Below are 24,611 nucleotides of genomic sequence, written 5' to 3' on the forward strand. Positions count from 1 at the left end.
TTTTGCACATTCATGAACTCTGTCAGTTAAGAAAAGTGGAAAGAGCTGGAAACACAAAAAAGCAAACTTATTAGACTTCAGATTTACCACAAATTCCAGCTGTGCAGTGGGTTCACAAAATAGAAATGAGCAACTGCACAACCAGTGCTGTAGAAGAAATGCTGTAACTTATTTATAGTCTGCTGGGCCATCCAGGAGGCTGGACAAGCAGTCTGCCCTTTTCCCACTATGGCAACCAACATCATCTTTGAGCTACCGTGCATGCAGACATCACAAGGAATGGGTGCCTGTGCCAGGTGAAACAGCCCTGAGCAAATGCCAGAATGAGAGCCTGTACATACCAGAAAGCAAAGGCATCTCCTACCCTCAGTTTCCAAACTGACAGCTTGGTACCACTACACATGTAGAGATCCTTACAAAACACTTGTACAAAGCTAAGAGAATGGCAATAATCAGTATTAATTAATTTATTCATTACACAATCAAAATATCTTAGACACACAGTGTACACCTGATCAATGGTAATATTATTTACAAGAAGTTAAGTTTTCTTTTAAAAAAAAATCAGTATTCATCACCACCAGGAAAACTGATGCCAAAACTAGGAAAAACCCCCCAAAACGTGATGACATCTGAGTGCCTGCTGATCACCAAACAACTTAATGTAATTGCTAAACAGTTCAAAAAATAATATTTCTCTGCCTACAGTTTTAGAAGAAATTGTCAGTAAATGTTTATTGCAGACTCAACAGACTTTTACAGAATTGCTTGGCACAGTAGAAAGAGGTGTCCCAAGACTTAACTTTTGTAGCTTTAGCAGTTGTCAGAGAAGCTATTTGACTCCAACATGTTTCATTCCACTAAGAATAACGCTCATAGAACTGGTCTTAACAGGAATTACACAAAATGGTGATAACTTCTTGGCAACATCCTAAACATATAAGTGTTTTTCTTATTGACTCCCAAGTTCTGATTTGCTCCACAGTGCTGTGCTAACAGGAAGGACTTTTGCTGAATAAGATGGCTGTGCACACTGTCATTAGAAAATGTTAGACACAGGCTGTATTAAGCAGAGCCTTACTTCAACTGAGTGTAATCAAAGTTGTATTTCCACCTACTTTTACTTCCAGACCCCTAAAACTGCACACTTTTTTAGCACTCAACACTGACAGAGATGTTTTTCATGTGTTCACAGCTAGGAGGACAAAGTTTATGCTTTAATTTTCAGGTTAGCTTTTTCAAAAGCCAATTACTGGAATGAGCATTCTGAGAATGCCATACAAAGGCCTTGATCTCTGGCAGAAATTATTCATAATTGCATGAACCCCATGCTAAGGGTCTTCTGACAGGATCTCTCTGGATCTTAAAATTAAATAGTTAAAATTTGACATAAAAATTTCTTCAACATCATTATCTTCTGAAAGAAAGAAATAAAGAAAGAAAACTCCCCCACAAACAATAACCTCTTTCATATACACATTTAAATGTAGGGATAGTAGCTTCCATCAAATGCATTATATACTCTGCCATGTGAATGACCTGCTCAGAGCCAGCATTTTAAATCTAGTTCATGCAAAAGGGATCAAGGCTTTCCATTTTCTGTTACCTCTGCCTCTCATTGTAAGTTAAAGCAAGTACCTAGTTATTTAAAACAGAGATAAATGTACACTTTGTATATACACATACACACAAATGCAGCACATCAGTATCATGGACCAAGGCATGAAAGGCTGCTTAAAACAGGCAAAGAGAGTGGATTGTAGTACAAAGCAGTGTGTCAAGAACTTCTAAGTTAGTAGGTCATGAGGATGAACTTTTACCAATGACAGAAAGCTGGTTTATCCCATCTCTCAGTCACTTCAGCGACCAAAACACTAGCCATGGGGTTTTTTTCAGAAAAAAAAGGAAGAAAAATTAAATTATACATTCTGCTTACAATTATCTTAATGAAGAAATGCTTAAACTAGCAAACATTAATAGTTAGTGTACAAACAACTCTTACCTGTATAATAAAATCACCGAAGTAATTCCTACTTTGCCTTGGACTTCCAAAAAGCAAGCTGTACACATATGGTTGAATTAGCTCAGTTACTCAGAAATCAGTGGAGTAGTACCAAAGATAGATTTGGCCCATTATCTACCTGCACAGCACAAATGAATAATGCAAATGTGTATGCAAAGGACCATGAAGTATCTCAGCTTAGCAGTGCATTTAAAATGTATCACTAACTTTCAGCTTCTTGAAATATTTATCAACCGCAGGAGGTTCCACTGAGAGCACACTGTATTAGGAACTTCACTGAATTTTTATTTCTACACCTGACTCAGAGGACTTTAGTAAAGGAGACTGGAATTAACTGCTGTAACAACTCCAAGTACTGCTCTGACACCACAGGTTTCACGAGCACTTCATGAGTGCTTCTAAGTCACTTTAATGTTCTTCCCACCGTTGAGACCAAGTGGGGCCTTTATGCAGCACATCTTAAGAGGGAGTGGAAGAATGTACCCAGTTTCTGCAAAAGACATCAGAAGCCACTAAAACTAAACTGTCTGCAATTAGAAAGCTACTGAAAGAATCCACAGTAAATGAGCACACTTTAAGATGCCACAATCAAGTGAAAAAAAACCACAGAACAAGTTAAGCAGTCTTACTAAAATCAGTCTAGCTGTGTAAACTTGTTAAAATTACTAGTTGGAGCAAGTGAGAAAAAGCTTGGATCAATTGCACACAGCACTTAAAACTACTGAGCACTAGTCAAATGTTAAATTTGTCTTACAAAACTTTTTTTGAAATAAAATTTTGTCTTGAAGTAATTGCAGAAGTTGTATTGGTCTAATAAAGATGGTAACATCTGAAGAAAGACGAATACTCTAGATTACCAAAAGGAAAAAAATAAGGAAAAACAAACAAACCAAACCCACACCACAAAACACCCCAGCACTTAGCTTAACATTGAGTAGTTCTACCATTTTGATCTAGAAAACCTTTGGTTTCCTACTTTAACTGATAAAAACTCACTATATCAGAAAAAAATCCCCAAAGCCACGTGCTTCAGTCCTTTTGGACTTTGAGAGGATACATGTTTACTCCTTTAATTGCACAAATGCAGTCACCTAGTAAACACATCAAGACATTCCTGCAGTGTTTTGATTCAGGAAAAATGCATAAAAACAACATGCTCTAAAAACTCTTCTCTTTTTTTATTGTTAGTAGAGAGTACTAGACATAAGGAAGGGTGGTTTGTTTTTACATTTTATGTATTTCATTTATTCAGCCAAAAGATAAAACTACTGAACTGTTACCTTAACAAGTACACAGATCTGTGTAAAAGAAGGCTGTCGGGACTTTTTTCACACAACTGCCTTCCACATGAAATTCATTTATTTAATCCCTTGAACAGTCAGTCACATTTCCCTGGGACTTGGACAGCACCAGATGAAACTATCAAGTCATAACCATGCATTATTTTTACTATCTGTAATAAATTGCAAATTAGCTGATACAACAACAACAAAAAAAATCTACCTGAAAAACCCCCAGCAAAGTCTGAAAGGCTAAATATAATCACCTACATAAGACTATAATTTGAAAAGAGATATATCACTATAGTTGAGTATATGCCATTTTACTGAGAACATTTTCTAGGGCGACAGTACAAAGCAACAGGTCTGCGAACTCAAAAGCATGCATCTACAGAAACACATTTTAGCACAAGGATGATCGGCTGGTTGAATTATTATAACTCTGGAATTACTTAAAGCTTTGCTTTAGACGGGTCGCACCAAGAAATAACCGTGGTCAAATCAAGCGCTGCTCAACAAGAACACGAGGCATTTGGGGGAAATAAGGTACTGAAGAGTAACATTTACTTTCTTGCCATTCCTGTGAACTCTAAAATGTGGCTAATTGTGCTACCTATGGTAAGAGACTTACAGCACTCTGAAGTAGAACATCATCCGAAAGACATTCAAAAGTGACGTTTTAAGACAAGTCATAAACCTTTCCACGAAAGCTCCCATTCCATCTCACACAAGCGATCCATCTTTCAGGCTTTACCTTTTGTCGCCCACTTCTAAATCAATCTCCCGAATCAGTTCGCTGTGCCCTGGGAAGCCTCCTCACCGCCGGGGCGACTTTCCCTCCTCTCCGGAGCGGCGGCTCTAGCAGCTCTACTCTTCTTTTTCAATACCCCCTCTCCTTTTAACTCTTACAAAGAGAAACTTGGGGGCAGCAGCAGCGGCCGCTCCCAGCGGCGGGCAGAGCGCGGGGCCGACAACAACAGGCAGCGCAGCGCAGCCCAGCCCGCGCCGCCGTGCGCTGAGGCGGGCGGGGGCCGGGGGCGCGGCCGGGCCGCGGGCAGCGGCGGCAGCTGCCGGGCCGGGGGCAGCGCGGGCGGGCCGGGGGAGGCGCTCCGCGGGCACAAAGGGCTCCATGGCAACGGCGGGACGAGCCCCCCGCGCCCCCGGAGCCGCCCACGCCGCCCCCCGCCGCAGCGAGCGCGACAGCGGCTCGGGGAAGCGGCGCTCGGCGACACGGGCCGGGAGCTGCAGCCCCTGGCCCTCACAGACGTCTTCAGCATTTTCTTTTTTCCTACCAGAGTGCAGATCAGTCTTCACACACAGGTATAGTCACTCAGGGTTTCTAATTGAGGGAAGTCGATAAGCTACTAGTGAACAAATGGGAGGGCTGGGCAATCACCAGCCCTGCGAAGTTTAACAAGGGAAAGTGCCGAATTCTGCAGCTGGGACGGGCAAGCCTGGGTGTATGGGCAGACTGGGAACCAGAGGCTGGAAAGCAGTGCCATGGAAAGGGACCTGGGGGTCCTGGCAAAATCTGAGTCACCAGTGCCCTGGCAGCCAGGAGTCAGCTCTGTCCTGGGGGGCATCAGGCACAGCATCACAGCCAGGCAAGGGAGGGGATTGTCCTGCTCTGCTCTGCACTGGGGCGGCCCCACCTCCAGTGCCCCAGTACCACAATATAAAAAAGACTTCAAACTTTTAGAGACCATCCAAAGGAGACCCACGGGGATGGTGAAAGGCCTTGAGGGAAGCTGCACTGTGGACTGTATGAGGTCACTTGGTCTCTTCAGCCTGGAGGGGACTGAGGGGAGACATCATTGCAGACACAATTTCCTTGTGAGGGGAAGCAGAGAGGCAGACACTGATCTCTTCTCTCTGGTGACCAGTGACAGGACCCAAAGGAATGACTTGAAGCTGTGTTAGAGGTTTGGGTTGGATATTAGAATAAGGTTTTTCACCCAGAGGATTCTTGGGCACTGGAAGCTCCTCAGGGAAGCGTTCACAGCACCAAGCTGGACAGAGTTCAAGAAGTGTTCAGACAATGCTCTCAGGCACAGGGTGTGATGTCTTGGGGCTGTGCTGTGCAGGACCAGGGGTTGACATTCCTTGTAGATCCTGTCCAACTCAGATATTCTATGATTCTATGCATAGCATAACTTCACACTGAATGGATTTAACTCCATATCAGAGTCTTGACAGGTCTTATCAGTCTCTTACAATACATAAAATTACATTTTGGGGCATATATTCTTTTTAACTTTTCTTTTAAACTTCTGCTTTGCAGACTGTTTGACCTGAAGCTGTGAAACTTTAAAATATAGAGTCATCTAGAAAATAAAACTTACTCTTGAATTTTTGCACAGCAACAGGTGAGAAGGTCACAAGCTAAGGGATAAGTGCACGGCCCAGCCTCCAGTGGGGACAACTCTGAGGCTCCAAACCACGTTGCTAGGAACAGATCCATGTACAGCATTACTTGCCACTGAATGCAGCAAGACCTTGTGTGCACCCTGAAGGCTGAGAGCTCTTGGGTCAAGGATCAAGATGCCAAGGATGGAAATGAAACTCAAACAATATTCATGAGAAATTTCTACAATCCCAGGCAGGACCACCATCGTTGTAATTATGCCCATAAAAGATTGGTGGTGGTTTTGGCATGGTTAATGCCAAGTGTTCATGTAAATGTTAAAGTGGTTCAACTATGCTACTGAAGTCAAAAAGATTTAACTTCTCCTCAAAATTTCTTGCTAAAGTGCCTTATTCAGTATATGCATTTCCATTGGCCAACACCTCTGTGATGTGAATGCTGGTAGAAAACAAGTGTTCCATTATTTTGTATATAAATAATGATATATACAAAAGGCAAAATAGCCTTCTCTTCTTTCACATAAATATTAAGGTTCATACTCAAATACTTTGTGTGAATAAACTGTCAGCTTAGATTCCAAAATTAGCTCTTCCCAAGTTTTTTAATGTAATTTTTATACCCATTTTAATTTTAAAAGAATTCCTTGCACACAGCCTTTGTTATTTGCTGCCAATGATTAGGTAAAAGGCTGCAGGACTTGACTAGAGACTTGCATTTTAGCCTTTTCTTAAAATTCCACATTCAGTACAGATCTCAAAAAAGCAGCTCCTTTCTACTTATATAGAGCCATCCCTTTCTCTGAACCCCAGTGACCATGTACTTAACATTCCCTATCATTAATATTTACCACTTTTGATTAGGAATCATAAAACTTCACTGCACACTTCAGTAGCGTTCTCTCAAAATGTCACAATGAAGCTGAGGTCACTTTTGCTTGATTTGATGGGACACGGCATGCACATTGAGGAAGGAAAAACAGCATTTCAGGGTCTGAAGGGACAAAAAAGTAGCTGATTTGGCTTCTACCAATCTTGCCTGGGTTTGTGTGTGCTGCCAGGTGCAGGGGTTGCCCTCAGCTTCCTCCCAAAGGAGGGAAGAAACAGATAGCTCCAAAGAAGGTTCAGAGGTTTAGCACTAGAAACTTATTTCAAACACCTGCTGAGGCCAAATAAATAACAATAGTAACAACAACAACAACAGTAATAATAATGATGATGATGATGATGATGATGATGATGTTGTTAAAGGAAACAATCAGCTACTTATCCCACAAACTTTTGGAAGGGGAAAATCCAACCGTTAATTGTATTTCTAAAATTTCAAGGAAGTAAAATGTTGCTGGGAGCAACGGATAAGTCCTTTATTTTAGCTCCTGAATGGCAAACCTACCAGCTTCCTTGTAACTCTGCCAAGCTGTAAGTGTCATTTAAGGAGAGCAATACAACAGTTTATTGTTGTTCTCCAGCGCTGCTTGGGATGTAGAAAGAAGACTGTTTGTGATACATTAAAGGTCACAAATAAATGGCAATTTAATAGGAAAAAAATCTACTCTACATGCAAGAATATCTCAAAGGCACAAGTTAATTACATAGCAGCCTGAGTGTGTTCTCTTTTATTAAAATATTGTGAAGGGCCATCCTGTTTCATTTCAATGAGCTAATATGCATCACCACCTCAGAAAAGCTCTGTTAAAAAATAAGAAAACACATACTATGAGGTTATTGCATCTATTGCAGCACTGCACAACATTCAAGCCATTTTGCAGTATATTTAATAGAGAAATTTAACCTATCAATACAATTCAAAGGGATTTCACTCTCATTGCCAAAATCAATGATTGGTATTAAAATGGATTGCCACATATTCATGAAAGAGTTGTTCAATCATTTGACATTTGTGCAGATTGCTATCTTTATATAAAGGGATTCTATCTCATAAAACTGATTGATGAAAATGGAGGAAAACTATTCCCATTTCAAACTCATATACTGTTACTGTATATGGATAGAATACCTACTTTTTCTGAATCACAGAAACTCCTACACACTTAAAATTGATCAACTCCTTAAGTGCTCTGTTGATATTTGACCCATTGCATGCTGAAGCTGTGCAAACTTTGAGAGTTTGAACAGAAAGAAACCCTATCATTTATTCCTGAACTACTGGAATAAAAGGAAAACTGTGTTTTAGTTGGAACGCTGAGAAAGGAGATCAGATGTATGATTTTTCTTTCATTCATGCAACACATGAACAGTTATCTCTGAACCATAATTCAGTGTTTTTATGCAAACATCCACACCTCACTTTAATCTACAGAAGTGCTTATTCCCCTTTTTTCATGTTGTCTCATCAAGAATAATTTGAAACATCTCCAAACATCAAGAGTGTAGTGCCTAAGTGGATTCATTGTAATTTGACTAAAAAACATCAATACAGAAATCTATGTTTTCAGAAAAGATACATCTGTAAACATTTCAATGCAGTTGTACTAAGGCCAGAGCCAAGGGTTAGCTTGTGCTACCATAATGTGTGTAGTGAGCCAGCACTCATGCACAGGATAAACTGCTGTACCTGCTAGAAATAAGAGTATTTCATTTAGATGAAATAAAGTAAATACATCTACTGATGTAGTTTCTGTACTGAGTTGTGGTAGGGTTTTTTTCCTCCTAAACCCTTTCTAAGGGGACTCTTTGCTGTTCTGCTTGACAATCTATGCATATGCAGACAGAGATTACTCCAGAATTTTTCCTTTTTCTCTACTAACATTTTCTGGGACACTAAGTTACCATGAAATAGTCCTCAAATACTGCAAAACTTCAGATGTTTTTCAGAAGCTCAGGCCTCTGTCAGAATATCTTATTATATTTTACTCATGTTTCTCTCTTGATTTGATAACCCTATGGGGACATCCACTCTAAGAACAACAAGAGATTTGTGTCATACTGGGCATGGTGGCCCTGCAGATCCCTACAATTTTTCTTCCACGACATACTAAGCTCTGGCAAATTGAATAAACAGGGAATTTTGTTCTTGCATAATAAATGAAGAAAGCTTTTTTCAGGGTCTGTATAGACAGTAGTAGATAGCAGTTATTTCCACCAACTTGTGCCCTTTATCTTGTGTAACACCAATGAATAGCAAAATTATTTTAAAATTATATCACAGGCCACAGAGTCTTTAAGACTTACTCTGTTTTCCTGTTTGGGGGAATAACCAGTTCAGTAACAGAAAGCAAGAAGATAAAATGCCCATTTGCTAGCCAGCTTTGTTAAAAGAACCACTAAGAATTTCCTACTACTGTGTAGCAGCTTTGAGAAAAACATTATTGCTAAATGCTTTTAACACTCAGCAAGAACTTTGCAGAAAGTCAGCCACATTTAAGTCATAGAATAGAAAGCAAAACAATTTCAGAAGGCATGCTGAAGATAATCCCAGTTTCTTGGAGAGAACATGGATCACCTGGGCTATGCAGAGCCTTGCTACAGAAAGCTGCTCTGAGCTTTGTATTAGAGAAGTGGGATGGGACAAAAAAGGGCAAAAAAGAAGAAGATTATTCCACAGTGTAATCTGCATGGTTTTTTCTGTTGATGATTTAATCACCATCAAAACCATGGTGTGGGATCTCAGTCTCTCAGAACTGGGGTGCAGGGTGAACAAGACCCCCCCTGGGGGGCTCGAGAGTCCTAGAATGCTGCCAGAAATGTCTAGTGGCTAGACTTTGATCCCACATGGGAGATGACATCAGTATGAAGACGAGAAGATTTCACTGGAGTGAATGGTGAAGAGACAAGTTAATTAGAGTGTGAGATACAAGATTTAAGATCCCTGTACAGGAGAGTCTAGAGAAGCAAGATAGAGAGATTGGGGCGTGCCCTTCTCCTTCTTCTTCTTCTTCCTCTAAGCCTCCATCTTCTGTAGTGATGTTGGCACTCCGAGATTAGACCTTACTAGAGGAACACTAGTTGATATGGGTAGAGAGTATTAGAGAAAAATGATAAATATTGTATACGTAACTCCGGGTATAAAGATAGGTGACCGCCCCAAGGGCTTTCAGTGTGTGCCCATGGCTGACTGCTGAGCAGAACTCTGTCAGGCCAAGAGAAAATCTTTTAGATAAGCAATTAATAAACACCGAGACCGAGAACAAATCTGAAGCTTCCTCTCGTCCTTTCGAACCCGGGGGCCCAAGGCCATCTTTGGGCTTTTCCCCAGACCATCTAAACAGCCGAGAAACCCAACACCATGGGATCTGATAGATAACCTCATTCTCCAGAAACCCACACCACCCACCTCTCACAGGCAGTGCTCAATGGTCAGTACCATTCTGTGCTACTTAGTACTCCTCACTATCAGGAAGATTAAATGCAAGCATAACAAGAGGACACAGAAGCCATGACGCTGGGGATTTTTTTCCCCTTGTTTTCAAATCTTGGTTGTTGACTTATACAGAGAATATAGGAGAAATTGAAGAAATTCTCCCTCAAAAGAATATTCTGTTTCTACCATCTGTGTGCATTTATGGCTATATTGCAATGAGAAAAAATGAGACTAATTTGTAGCCTGCAATTTGTTTATAATATTTCATCCTGAATATCTATAGTTAAAACAGAAGAAAATTGGTGCACTGGTAGGCATTACTGCTAGGTAAGTCATCCAGAATAACTTCATTGCCTGTTCACAACATGAGAAAAATCTACTAGATGCCCAGCAATGCAGAATACAATGCATTAGGATAAGAGGAAAGAATCACGGATTTGTAGAATAGTTTTAGTTGGAAGGGACCTTAAAGATCATGTAGTTTCAACCCCCTCTCCATGGGCAGGGCCACTTTCCACTAGACCAGGTTGCTCAGTGCCCCATCCATGCTGGACTTTGAACACTTCCAGAGATGGAGAATCCACAATCTCTCTGGGCAACCTGTTTCAGTGCTTCACCACCCACATTTCTTCCTAATATCTAAACTGAACCTGCCATCCTTTCCAGTGCTTCACCACCCACATTTCTTCCTAATATCTAAACTGAACCTGCCATCCTTCAGCTTAGGGCCATTCCCCCTTGTCCTGTCACTACACGCCCTTGTACCAAATCCCTCTCTTGTTTTCCTGTAGGCCCCCTTTAGGCACTGGAAGGTGCTATAAGGTCCCCCTGGAGCCTTCTCTTCTGCAGGCTGAATAGCCCCAATCTCTCAGTCTGTCTTCATAGGAGAGGAGCTCCAGGCCTCTGAGCATCTTCAGGGCCTTCCTCTTGACTAAAACCAACAGGTCCTTGCCTTTCTTTTGTTTGGGACTCCACAGCTGGATGCAGCACTCCAGGTGGAGTCTCACAAGAGCAGACCAGAAATGCAGAATCACCTCCATTGATCTGCTGGTCCTGTTCCTTGGATGCATTTCAGGATACAGGTGACCTTCTGGGCTACAAGTGAGTATTGTCAACTCACATCAAGCTTCTTGTCCATCAATGTCCCCAAGTCCTTCTCCACAGGGCTCCTCTCAATCCATTCTCCACAGAGCCTGTATTTGTGCTTGGGATTGCCCTGACCCAGATGCTGCACCTTGTACTTGGTCTTGCTGAACTTCACGAGGATTGCAGAGGTCCACCTCTCAAGTTTGTCCAGGTCCTGCTGGATGGTATCCCTTCCTTCTGTCATGTTGATCACATCACTGAGCTTGGTGTCATCAGCAAACCTGCTAAGAGTGAACTCTGTCCCAGTGTCCATGTTGCCAACAAAGATGCTGAACATCACCAGTCCTGATACCAATCAATGAGGGACACTCCTTGCCACCAATCTCCATTTGGACTGCCAATTCACATCCCCCACATCAAGTTGTTAGTAAAGATTTCCTGATCAAAATTTGATCTTTCAAATTAGATGCCAGTTGAGAGTTCGTGTTCACATCCTTCTAGGACAACTTTAAGAAATGTAGAGAGGGAAGGTGCTTTGGTTACATGTGTATTCTTATTAAACTTCAACAATACAGAATTCTGGAAAAGCAAATTAATGAGAGGATGTGCTCAACTGTATAAAATCCTGGAGGATTGGGTAATGTGGGCTATTTTCACTTGAATTATGGATCCTTTTTAGTTAGTATTTACTGTTTGAATAGAGAAATCCTCAAAATTTGCTGCATTTAACCTCAAAGAAAGTCTAAGGCTACATTGGAAAAAGATTAATCAATACTGGAACTAACAAATGGAATTGAAAATGTGTTATTACAGCCATGTAGTCCATTGCTGGCATGGTTATCGGTGGCAGAAACAATTCATCATCACAACGCAAAACAATGTCTGTAACACAGCTTCACTTGCTTCGTCTTGTATGATGTATACAAGCATCAAGAAAAGTTCAACATCTGTGAGGCTGAAGCTTTGTAATAGTCAAACATTATGATGGGTTTTCTATCAAACTAAAAAGAGTTCAAGACTCAATACTTTGCACAGAACAAGTGCACAGCAGCGGTGTGTGTCATATACAGCCTTACACGGTGTCACTTCTTCAGCCTCCAAGTCACTTTGAACAAGTAGAAGGCTTTTTTGAAGTCTGACTTTGTGTCACAAGGCAAAGAAGAAATATATCCTTTTATCTGGGAATTCATCTCTGACCAGAAATAAAGACTTACTGCTCACAACAGGTTGTTTTTCTTCTCTTTCTGAATATAAAAATACAGTACCAGTCAGGTAGCATGAGGCTGCTTTCTGCTCTCAAAAAGATCTTTAAAATGAAACTACACATTTGGAGAAGGAAGATTTGGATTTTAAAGCAAACCAGAATATAAACAGGACAGGAGCTGGTAATCAAAGTAACAACGCACAGAAATCCATAAAGGGAGTGGAGAATATTGACAAACATGCTTTTCATTAGAAAAGACTTTTTTGCATCAATTTTTAAATTAAGAAAATCAATGAGAAGTGAAGATTTATGGACAGCAGCATGAGGAAGCAGCAAAAGTTCAACAGAGAGAAGCAGTGCAATCAATTTGACCTTTTGTCAGACACTTTACCAACTCCACAGAAACTGGGTATTAAGCAAGTAGCCATAAAATAGGTTGAATTATTTAGCAAGTGTGGGACTTCTAAATCAACCCAGGCTATGACCTACCTGTGTCAGCAAATCCAACTGCACTGGAAAACTGAGTCTCCCAGGATGCAGCCATGGTTTGATGGGAGAGTAAGAATAAGGAGAAGTTCTTCAGGACAGAAAAGCCAAAATCTGTGTTCAATTCAGTTAGCCAGCAGATGCAACTAAAATTTTAGAGGAAAATACAGAAGTGTTTTTAAAATCAAACTGATGGGAGAAAAAAAATTGGGGGAGGTTATGAGTGAGCAGGCTTCTCTTTTCATAGTTAGGCTTCTCTTCAGGCTTCTCTTTTCATAGTTAAAAATTCCACTTTTTGAAAATTACTGTATGATGCTGACTTATTTTTTTCCATGTATATTTAAAATGGACATTATAAAATCATTGGGCAGAGACATAATAATGTTAACAACTCCTCTTTTTTCATGCAAAATTTCTTTGACAGCTTGGCATATAGTTAATCACATTTTAAAAACTGAATGCACCCCAATGCAGCAGACCTAATTTTTTAATCTGTCAGCCAGAATTTATCATTAACAAACTTTAAAAAACTGATTAAATACTTCATTTTTTTTTTCTCAAGCTTGTGCCTTGGCAATGGGCTGAAGAAAATGTGTATTTCCAGCAAGATTAATGAGCAATTATTGGTTGAGATTAAACTGCTATATAGATTTAATGGATTTCTGTTTTGGCTGTAGAAGTACTCAGAATAAACTGATGAATGATTGCCACATATGAAAACAAGTTAACCTGATCAGAAGGGAGTTGATGAGGCTGAGGGATAAAAAGAGAACAGATAAAAAGCTGGGGATGAATCTGATGTTCAGAAAGGTGTATGAGACACTGATGCTACCAGGAAAGAGAGAGAGAGGCACCCGTTAATGACTGCACCCACCCTTCCTTTCAAGGTGACACCCTTAACCTTCCCTTGCTACAGCACTCATATCAAGTAAAAATTACATCTGTTTCAGGGAATTCTTTTGGACAATCATGACTGCTTGACAACTGGAGTTAAGGTTTTTAATCAGATAAGGATGGAGCTGTACTTTTGGTATTGGTTTGGTGTGGTTTTGGTATTGGGGTTTTTTCCTCCTAAAAGCACACAGTGCATCTGTTCCGTAAGTTTTATTACAGACACAATGATTTTGTAGAACAGAAATTTATGAAGTATAGTCACACATTACCAAAGCAACTTGGACAATGATCAACAGACCAATTAATTAAGTTATTTAAACTTCTGCAGTCAATAAGGCATTCATTCTAATAACAATGCTACATTTAAATAACATCCTCTTCACACTTTGTCTTCAACTCTGCAGCCCCGTATTTTTCTTCTTCTCTTCTCAATCACTCCCTTAATTCTTTCCTGCCTCTTGGCTTTCCTTACAGTAAATCCAGTTCCCTTAAGGAAAAACAAATCCCAGCAACACTCAAGCACACAATTCCTTCCCTGTGTTGGAATGTTATCTCTCTGCCTGTGTCCTCAAACAAATGAAACAGTATTTTGTGAAGAAATAACACCTGCTGCCCTTTATGCACACACTCTGGGAGACTATGTTGCTTGTTACTTATAGTGCAGTAAGCATGAGCTGCAGTAGTATATTTTTTAAAATCCAACTTGCCTTCAAATTGCCTCTTTCCACTTCAAAATATGGCAGGAGGTTTTTAGCACCCCAAAAACCTCAGTGCCCCAAAACCACACAACTATTTCAATTCAGCCTGGAAGCCAGACCCACTGTTTCCTGTGCAACACCAACAGGCTGCAGTGCCAGACCTTCACTGCCCAGCAAGGGCACACCCCTGCCCGTGTGAGAAGGGGCTGAATTCCAGCTCTGCTTTGAGCAGCGGGTGCTGGCTCCAGTGACCATCAGGGAGCAGCAGGGCTGAGCTGCACTGGAGCAGGGAGAGGCATGCCTCCACCATGGGCAGGGCAGTGTCCTCCCCAAGCAGGGTGCTGTCCTACAGCACCTCTTTTATTCTTCAAATGTGACAGTACACATAATACCTAAAATATCTTTCACCCCACCTTTATGTGCCCACTAAACCACAAGTAACTTTGACCTAGTGGATCATTATTTTCCTGTGCACAGGGTGCTCCACCACAATATTTTCTTCTCCCTCCTCAGAGATGCCAAGAGATTTTGGTCATTGCATCTTCCCATGCTGTGATGCAAATTTATTGTCTCCTTTCTTTTCATGGCAACACATTGTGCAAGAATTTCTGCTTGTGTCTTGGCCCATGCTGAGCTGTCTGTCAGCCTTTACACCTTGCCCACAAGTGTTAAATTCAAAATCTGTTTCTAAGCTTTTTGAGTAGCTGCCCTCATGTGATATAAAAGCTATCAGTAAACCAAGCTGATATGCTGGGTAGAAAACATTAGTGGAAACTACCAAGTGAATGTTCAGTCTAAGAACTTATATTTATGAGATGGCATTATCTCTATAAACTGGACAGTGAAAAGTTACATTGTGTTGACCCACATAAGAACTCAAATTCCCTACATTCAAAATATTTGCTGGGAGTGGGCACAGAAAGGTAGCAATACATTTCCTAGGATGTCTTAGTTGAGTTAGGAATTTAACCCTTCTAATGAGAACCTTTTTCACTCTGTCTACCTTTATAAGAAGAACTACTAAATCTTCCCTAACTCATGCCTCCTGAACAACTTTGAAATAGCTGACAACACCATGTGTCAGGGAAGACTGTCTCCTTCCCTTGGCCTCCAGAGTAAAAGGGGTGTCTTTGGGGTGTGTTCAAAAACGGGTGGATAGGGCCTAGTTACTGTAAATGAAGTTGCCTTTATGCTTTGCTAGTTACAGACAGAATTTCTCCCAGCTAGGATGTTATGGAGATTAAAACCAAGGGCATGACAGAGAACAGGGACTTTCTGCATGAATACAAGCAATTGTATCTGCCTGAAAGAATCTTGAGACCTATTCTGCAGTCATTTGTGTAAATTACAATTGAAATTTCCTTCATCATGAGGCAAGTGATGCCTACTGCACATTTCTAAACTAAAAACACCTAACTGCACAGGCACATGCTGGGTTTCTTCCACTTTACAGACTGGGTTGTGCTCCCCGTGACCTAGGGAGAGCAGTTCTGCTCACTCACATGCAGACATATCCCATACATGTCAGCTGCAGCTGTTTTGGAGAACAAAAGAACTGATTCTAATAGACCTGCATGGCTTAGACAGCATCCAATTTGGCCTTTACTTATTCTAACAATAAAAATAATTGCAAATAAACGCAGATTCATGGAAGGAAGTTACACTTGCTCAAGTTGAAAGGTCTGAAACAGGTAAATGTTTATGCAACACTGGAATATGTGGTATATAGCTGCAACATAGCTGCCATATGCATTCCAGGAGTAAATATATGAGCAGAAAGTGTTGCACTCATTTAAATAAGCTTTTCCATACTTGAAATCTTTATGCAAAAGGTACCTAGAGCTTAATCTGCTTAGAACTTACAGAATATTACATTACTTATAGCTGTGGGTAGTACAGCCTCATGGCAGGCAATATGTGACAACCACCCTTTTCTTAGAGACAGAAAGAAGTACCAAAATAACAATCAAAAACTTGTGGGTTTTAATGAAACTGTTTTTCTCATATTCAATAAAACAAGTAGACTTATCAAGCATCTAGAATTTCAAGCAGATGTAAATAAGTGATAATCATAATTGATACTCATGTCCACCTTTCTGCTCCTTTGCTTTACTGAAAACAATGAGAAAATGAGATATGCTTCAGTAAAAAAAACAATTCTTTTGCCAGCTGTTTAGCAGTAAGTAGTGAAATAAAATCAGTCTGGAGATTAATTCACACTACTTCATAAGCCTAAAGCAAATTATTTAGACTGTAGGAAGGCAATTGAAAGCAGTGAGTAAGGAGAGCATAGAGCCCAGTGAGGCGATTTTCCCTGCTCTCACAGCCTGGGGGGATATTCACTTTTAGCACTGCAGCAGGAAATCATGGACAGGAGCCTGTGGCAGTGTGCTCACGGGCAGTGTTCCACTGAACAGGACAATGGCTTGGAAACACCATGTTAGAAGTCAGCTGTGTTCCTTATACCATCCACCAATTCACACAAACATTCTGGTTTTGGGGTACATCATGGGCTTTGAGTCATTTTGGGACCTTGATAAGAAAGGCTGTGGAGCATCCAGGGGAGAAGCATGAGTGAGTAAATCTCAGTCACTCGGAAGGGTGAGGCCTTTTCTGGGGTTTTGTCTCTTGCTGACAGCTGCTGCTGTTAATGAAGCAGGAGGTGGTGAGGAGGTAGAGGAAGTGTTTAGCACTGAACACAAGGCTTGGTGGAGAAAGTGTTTGCTTGCTTGGTTTCTCTTGACTCTCTGCAACCTAACATTTTGAAGCTATTTTTCTTATTCTTGCCTTTTCCAGTTTCTTTTCTCCATCACTCACAGCTTTTGCTGTTTTTATTGGAATGTCTCTCTAATTATTTTCCTCCATGCTAAAGTAAGGGCAACTATGCTTTTCCTTCCTTCAAATTTAAAATTGTATGAAGTTCATGGAAAACAACCAAGTTACCACACAGTATTTTTCCTTTTAATTAAGATAACTACTTCAGAAATCTACTAAATTCTATTTCACCTAAAATGGCAGGTAGTTTTTCAATTCAGGATTTGCATAAAACAGAGAACCTGCAAGCTCCCTACTGAGTGTTTAATTAGGAAAAAATTGATACGGCCTTGAAGACATGAAAAATTCTCTGTGGCCCAGACAATTTGTCATCTGCTGCTCTATCACTGAAGATAAAAGCATCAAGTACCTTCAGAATTTCTCCTATAATAAAGATTTCATCTAGCTAAGTAAAATACCCAAGAAAAAAAAAATCATGGAAAGTACCATGTACCAAATGTGCCATATCTTTCTCAATGTGAAGATATTTTTAATTTGATAAACTTACCATGACCAATCTCTTAAAGTAAATGCTGGCTGTATCAAGCAATTAAAGGTCACTAAGGAATTGTTTAAATGTTGACATTATTACATAGCCTAATAATATGTTTGACTTGTAGACTTAGAGAAAATGTACGAGTATTATTTATCAGATCAAAATACACTGACTCTTTTCTGGAAAAGCACACTTTAGAAATGGGAACAAGTTCATAAATCCAGAGCAACCCTATATCTTAAGAATTAATACTTTGTTATTGAAGACTGAAACAAGTCAGAGTCATCCTTATGGGCTGAAGAGAATATTGGAATATAAAATTATAAAATTATATGAAGATAAAGGTAACAGTAACAAGAATTGCATCTCAGCTTGGAGCATAATAAAAACGGAATACATGGAATTTACATAGGAAATTTTAAAGTACAAACAATAACACTTCCTTTCCATTCCACCATGACTTTGTATATTTATAACCAAATGTGTGACAAACAGACACACAGTATGCAATTCTTTATGTAAAATTGCATCAGTGAGAGAGAAGTTGCTAAATGGCTGTGTAGAAGTTAAGGAGTATTCACTTTTTGTTCTGTTATCCAAAGTAAATCACTGCCCAAACACAAAATGCCCATGGTGGCTTGGTGGCACTATAGGCACTAGGAGGTACTGACATAATTTCATGGTCTCAGTTGATATCACTGGTGCTACTCACATGTATTTGTACAGTTCAAAAGTTAGATATCATAGCTAGGAAGAGTTACAAATCTCCTTGTTGTTACATTAAAACAATTAAAACTTTAATTCTTTCAGTGAGAAGGAATTTGGAATGAATTTACAAAATGCCAGTTATGAAGAATAAAGGCAATAATACCCTTAAATACCACATGATGTTTTCAACTTTTTAAACACTTTCAAAATAATTATAGCACAGTACATGTATTATTTTAATAACGGCTGAGATATAGTATCATAGTACTATGAGAATATGACACATGCCATGTCAGGTTTTGTCTGTTAGGAAACAAAATGTTCAATTTTTAAAATAAGTTTATGTGGCTTTAGCAGTGTAATAGCCTTATAGATTGTATGTTTTGCATCAGCACTCAACCAAAATGGCACTGCCATGCACTGCATTTGAAACCTATTTTGTGGAAGGCTTTTGAAACCAACAAACCAGAAAATCTGTTGTTTGATAAAGGAATAAAGCTTTACTAGAGTATTAAACCCCCCCAAATGGTAGGTATTTGAGACTTGCTCTTGGAAAGAAGGAGAGCAAAGAAATAAAACCCCCTTGTGTATCTATCTCTTGCATAGAAAATTTGTTGCCTGAAGTCCAATGATATGAAATAAACAGAAAGAAAGAAAAATTTGTTTGTATGATGGAAACTGTATTCAAGCTAACATCAAAAGAAAAGTGTACTCTGAGGGAATAATTTCCTAAAAATTTAATCTTTCCTTTTTTCCCTTCTTTTCCTCTCACAAACTGACTTCAACAGCCTTGAACTCTCACTCTCTCAAAAAGAAACACTACAACACTCTTTCTTTGTATTTACAGGATCAGTGCTGCTATAAAAGATGAAGTGCTTGGAAAAACTACAGTTGATGAGCAATGTCAAAAATTTATCCTGCACAAGATACATTTAAATATTTGCATCCAATCTTTTTTTTTTGAGGGTCTTTGAACCTCTGCTGTGCAATCTATACACACAAATCTGTCTGAGAAGGTGAACTCCAGAAGTGTGATAGCACATGTCCATTCACCTCATTTGCACAATGTTTTACAGAAAATTCTGTAAAATTTACAGAATTTTACAGAATCACAGACTCACAGAATCCACTATGTGGAAAAGATCTTTGAGATCATCAAGTCCAACTTATGAAGTAGCACCACTGTGTCAACTAGACCATGGTATAGAATGCCACAACCAGTCTTTCCTTAAACACCTCCAGGGACAGTGACTCCACCACCTCCTTGGGCAGCCCCTTCCAGTATCAAATCACCCTTTCTGTGGAGAACTTCTTCCTACTTAAATCTCCCCTGGCACAGCTCAAGACTGTCCTCTTTTACTACTGCTAGTTGCCTGGGAGATGAGACTGTCCTTCACCTGGCTACATCTTAATTTTAGAGACTTGTAAAGGTGGTAAGGTCTCCCCTGAGCCTCCTTTCCCCAGGCTAAACAGCCCCAGCTCCCTCAGCCACTCCAGACCCTTCACCAGCCTTGTCCTTCTCTGGACACGTTGAAGCATCTCAACATCCTTCCTGTACTGCAGGGCCCTGAACTGGACACAGCACTCAAAGTGTGGCCTCACCAGTTCTCAGTACAGGGTGGCAATCTCTGCCCCGGTCCTGCTGGGCACACTATTGCTGATACAGGCCAGGATGCCACTGGCCTTCTTTGTCACAGACATGTTTTATGAAAAATCCTTTCCTTAGGATTTTTTCTCCTGAGAAGCTGGGAGGCCTCAGGAACAAAGTGTAAACAATGGTTATCTGCTGCTGTGGAATGCAACAGGTGCATTTGTGATTGGTCTCATGTGGTTGTTTCTAATTAATGGCCAATCACAGTCAGCTGGCTCAGACTCTCTGAGAGTCAGGAGCTTTTGTTATCATTTCATTCCTTCCCTATTCTTAGCTAGCCTTCTGATGAATTCCTTTCTTCTATTATTTTAGTATAGTTTTATTATAATATATCTCATAAAATAATAAATCAAGCCTTCTGAAACAGGGAGTCAACATTCTCGTCTCTTCCCTCATCCTGGGACCCCTGCAAACACCACAACACTTCTTGGCCACCTAGGCACATGCTGGCTCATTTTCAGTTGACTCCACCAGCAACCCTAGGTCCTTCTTCACCAGGCAGTTTTCCAGCCAGTCTCCATCCAGCCTGTAGCACTGCAGGGAGTTGTTGTGGCCAAAGTTCTGGACCTGGCACTTGGTCTTGTTGACCCTCATGTTGTTGGATTTGGCCTATAGATCCAGCCTGTCTTGGTCCTTCTGCAGAGTCCTTGTACCCTCCAGCAGATAGACACTCCACTTTACTTGGTGTCATATGCACATTTGCTAATCTTAGAATCAATGCCCTCATCCAGATCATCAACAAAAGTATTAAACAGGGCTGGGCCCAACCCAGATCCCTGGGGGACACTGCCAGTGACTGGCCACCAGCCGGATGCATCACCATTCACCACAGCTCTCTGGGCCTGGCTGTGCAGCCAGGAGAGCGCCTGTCCATGCTGCAGGCTGCCAGCTTTCCCAGGAGCATGCTGTGGGAGATGGTGTCAAAGGCTTTGCTACCATCCAGGTATACAACATTCACGGCCTGTCCCTCCCCCACCGGATGTCTCACCTGGTGATAAAGGGAGATCAGGTTGGTCAGGCAGGACCTGCCCCTCCTAAATCCATGCTGGCTGGGTGTGACCCCCCCAAACACCCTGTAGGTGCCATGTGATGGCACTCGAGATGGTAACTGTTCAAGTTATGAATGAAAGACAGATCGTAGCGAAGACTACTGGATTTCATAAATAAAGAGCTTTTTCATGAGCACGATAAGTCCTATCCTGAATAAGGACTTCTGGCCTTTATGAACTCACATAACAAGAAAGCCATTATTAGCAACCTAATTTCAGGTTTACAGATAAATTCAGAAATTAAAATAGTTACTAGTTACCTTGCAACATTTTCTTTCTTTGTATCTAATACATTATTTTGGCTTAATAGTGTTGTTTTCTGCTGTACCTAAGACAGAATGGGAAAATGTGTAATATGGACTTTTCATCTCTACTAATCTCCAGAGTCCTGCTCTAGTGTCAGCCTGATCTCTCTGTACTTTAATGTATTGTTGCTTTACTCACAAAGGTGAATAACACTGGGACAGACTCTTTGTGCCCCTTCTGCTGACTTTTGATGCTTGGTTATTATATTTGCAGTTGAAGATGGAGAGTAACGCATTATTAATGTTGATGATGCTTCCAATTGGCATTGCAAGCTTTATGAGTGGGAATGCTGAGCCAATTTGGACAAAGAGATTGACAGCAGAAAGGCAGTGATGCATGTACTAATCACAGGAACCAAGGGCCACGCTGCTTCAAAGGCTAATTTTGCTTCCCAGCATGTCTCAGAACATTTCACTGCACAGGGTCACATAAAGAAATAGTACAGCACTGGGACCATTCCTGATGTAATTCAGCACCCCTTTGTTTTCCCCCTGAAAGCTTTTGCTCGTGTCTTAGGAAAACCAGGATACAGCTGGGGGAAAGAAAAACCATCTGAGACAGTATTCAAGCCCTCCATCATCTTCAGCAGCATATACAGGAGTAGAGAGCCTTGTGATGCTGCTGCTCAGTGCTGCAAGACATTACAATCTTCAGAGCTGTCACCAGACCTATAACAGGCTAGAAAGACAGAATTTAAAGCAAAGGCCATTTAAGATAGTAGCTCCTGAATTCAGTTCCTGTTTTCTATATTCAGTTTAGGTCAGAAGAAGGATTTGAATTATTTTCCATAAGAATTAATAAAACTACTAACATTGTGATAATAATCAGAAAGTCATTGAGTACTGCTTCTTCAGAAGCACGAGTACACTGGATTCAAAATACTTTTTCTCTATAGCCCCTCTAGTATTTACTCTTGGTGCCATCTATAGGTAGCCCTCGCTGAAAAACATTTTCCCATTTTTCTTTTTAGGTTCCAAAAGGTTTAGGTTTTTTTAGGTTTAGTCCACTAAGACAGTGAAATGTGTTAAGATCACCAATACATTTTTTTTTATTGCAGAAGTTGTTGGGGTCTTAGTAAGAACGATTAAAATTTCACTTGTTTTTAAATTACATCTAAGCATTATTAATCTAAACTTAAGACTCAAACTCATCTTCATTTGTTTGCATTTTTAGAATTCACTAAAATAGCCACTGAATGTCTGAAAATTGAAATTTCCATGTGATTTGAGGAGAAAGTCAAGACAGAAATCTCAGTTGAAAATAAGCTTAAAAAGTTACCAACAATTTCTTTGGCCAGCATACAATGCAGATGTAGGGTTTTGTGCAAACACTGTAAGGCTGATATAAAGATATAATTATTTTGGAGTTATACCTAGAACAGGAAAAGAAAATCTTCTAATATTCCCTTTCAAAAGTCTTACATAGAAAAAAAGTCATCTTCCTCTGACCCAGCAAAATGAAAAGGGGGAAAAATGCTTTCTTAATAAGCCATGAAGAAAGGAACCTAGGAAAAGAACTTTAATATATGCAATATTATTACACTAATTTAAGATGTAGTATCTTTTTCTTGTCTTGCACATATGTACTATCATGATGACTTAGCTTTTTATGATGCAGGAGAGGAGAAATCTATTATTTTAGTCTAAATGCAAAATCTATATTTGGCATAACCTAAAACAAAAAAATAATGGTTCCTATGCATGTGGTGTGTAGCAGACTTCAATTTGTTTTATTAAATCTAAAACACTTAAAGGTAAAAAAACTAATAATTAAATCCATAGTATTTCTGCATTTTTCAGTTCAGGATCATGCTTGTTTTGGTCTCTCAGTTGAACTAGAATACTTTATACAAACCATGAGCATCACTCAAGCAATTCTTTGGAATTGTAACCTTTAGGAATTGCCTAATTCAAATTATTACCAGGAAGAAATAATCTGAAAAGCTTTAGCTATAGTATATAAAAAGTATCTACATGAGAAAGAAAACCTCTTTAGTAGACAGTTCAAGTAGACTTAGGTGAAGAAAAGTAAAAGAAATTGATAAATAAGATGGAAAGTTTAAACAATAAAGGAAATAAAATTCTTGAGTAACTTTCCAGCATTGTACTGGATTATGCATCACTTCCTCTTTTTATACTCTGTCTTTCTAAAACAATTCAATAGATCAGCCACAGCTTTTGAAACAAATACTAGGATTGTTTGCTGAAATCCTATGGCCTACAAAATATATGATGGACTATCAGAATGTCCCCCTTTACCCTTACAATGTATGAAATAAAAATCTGAACAGATGACAGCAGAGATATCAAATGAAGACATTGCTCATAATGATAAATACAAGTCTTTTTAACCTCACATTACATCCTTAGAAAGTATATCAGCCTAACAATGTGAATATACTCAATTATTGCATGTGCTTTGAAAGGTAGTGATGTAAACAGTAGTTTTTCATGTAAATGGATAATCAATTAATTTCAAATAGAAATATTTCAAGAGGTAGTAGAAGTGGAAAGAGAAAACAAACCTAAAAAGAAAAATGGGAAAATAAAGCATTTTAGTATTACCCAAAAAAATCTGAACTGATGTGTTCTTTTATATCATAGCCAACAATAAATGACTTCAGTATTTCATTATTAGAAATGTAATGTATTTACAAAAGATAGGCAAAGGTATAAGACATTCTTTCTCTACATGTGATAGTGTCTGCAGTGAATTGATATATTTACACAGTGAATGACAAGCCTCTACCAACATTTACATGGCTTCAACAAGCTCTGTCAAGTACTCTCCTCTGACATCCTTTCCACCTACCATCTATTTCCTGTTTTATACTTACCCTGGAGTCCAGATCATTTAATTAGCCAATAAATGCTATCAGGAAAAGGTTTGCCCGATGCTTTTTTTGACTGTTCAACTGCATGTTACAAACTGATTATTTGTTGCCCAGTGATGCAAACTGATTACCTGAGTTAAAACCCTTAATTAAATAGCCATTCATTAAACTCAAAGTTAAACAGAACACATGATACTTTGTAATTAAAACAAATCGTTGTACACAATATCTTTTAATTCGATGGATTTATGACCTATTAACAGTATATGAAGCTTGAATACAAAAGAAGCCCTGTGACTGAAGTGAAAAAAGGCATATACCATATGCTTCAAATGGGAAATAGCTATATAGCAGGAAATAGTTATCATTTATTATAGCTTTTATTATTTTGTATCACATTT

The 24,611-nt window shown here is 39.6% G+C and overlaps 1 protein-coding gene across 5 annotated transcripts in view; it reads right to left on the bottom strand.

Annotated features, from left to right (window-relative positions):
- CTNND2 (catenin delta 2) overlaps positions 1-24,611 on the bottom strand; it is a 639,750-nt gene that overhangs the window by 415,620 nt on the left and 199,519 nt on the right. The window contains exon 1 of one of the 5 annotated variants that reach the window (XM_054284534.1): positions 4,058-4,186. The exons of the other annotated variants lie outside the window; for them this stretch is intronic. The gene's annotated coding sequence lies outside the window, so the exon portion shown is untranslated. Of the gene's footprint in view, positions 1-4,057; positions 4,187-24,611 lie in introns of those variants that run through there. 5 annotated transcript variants of the gene reach the window in all.

The sequence above is a fragment of the Melozone crissalis genome, unplaced genomic scaffold (genome assembly GCF_028551555.1).
Source record: "Melozone crissalis strain CALT ecotype California unplaced genomic scaffold, PUWL_Pcris_2 ptg000042l_1, whole genome shotgun sequence".
In the NCBI taxonomy this organism is placed as follows: Eukaryota; Metazoa; Chordata; class Aves; order Passeriformes; family Passerellidae; genus Melozone; species Melozone crissalis.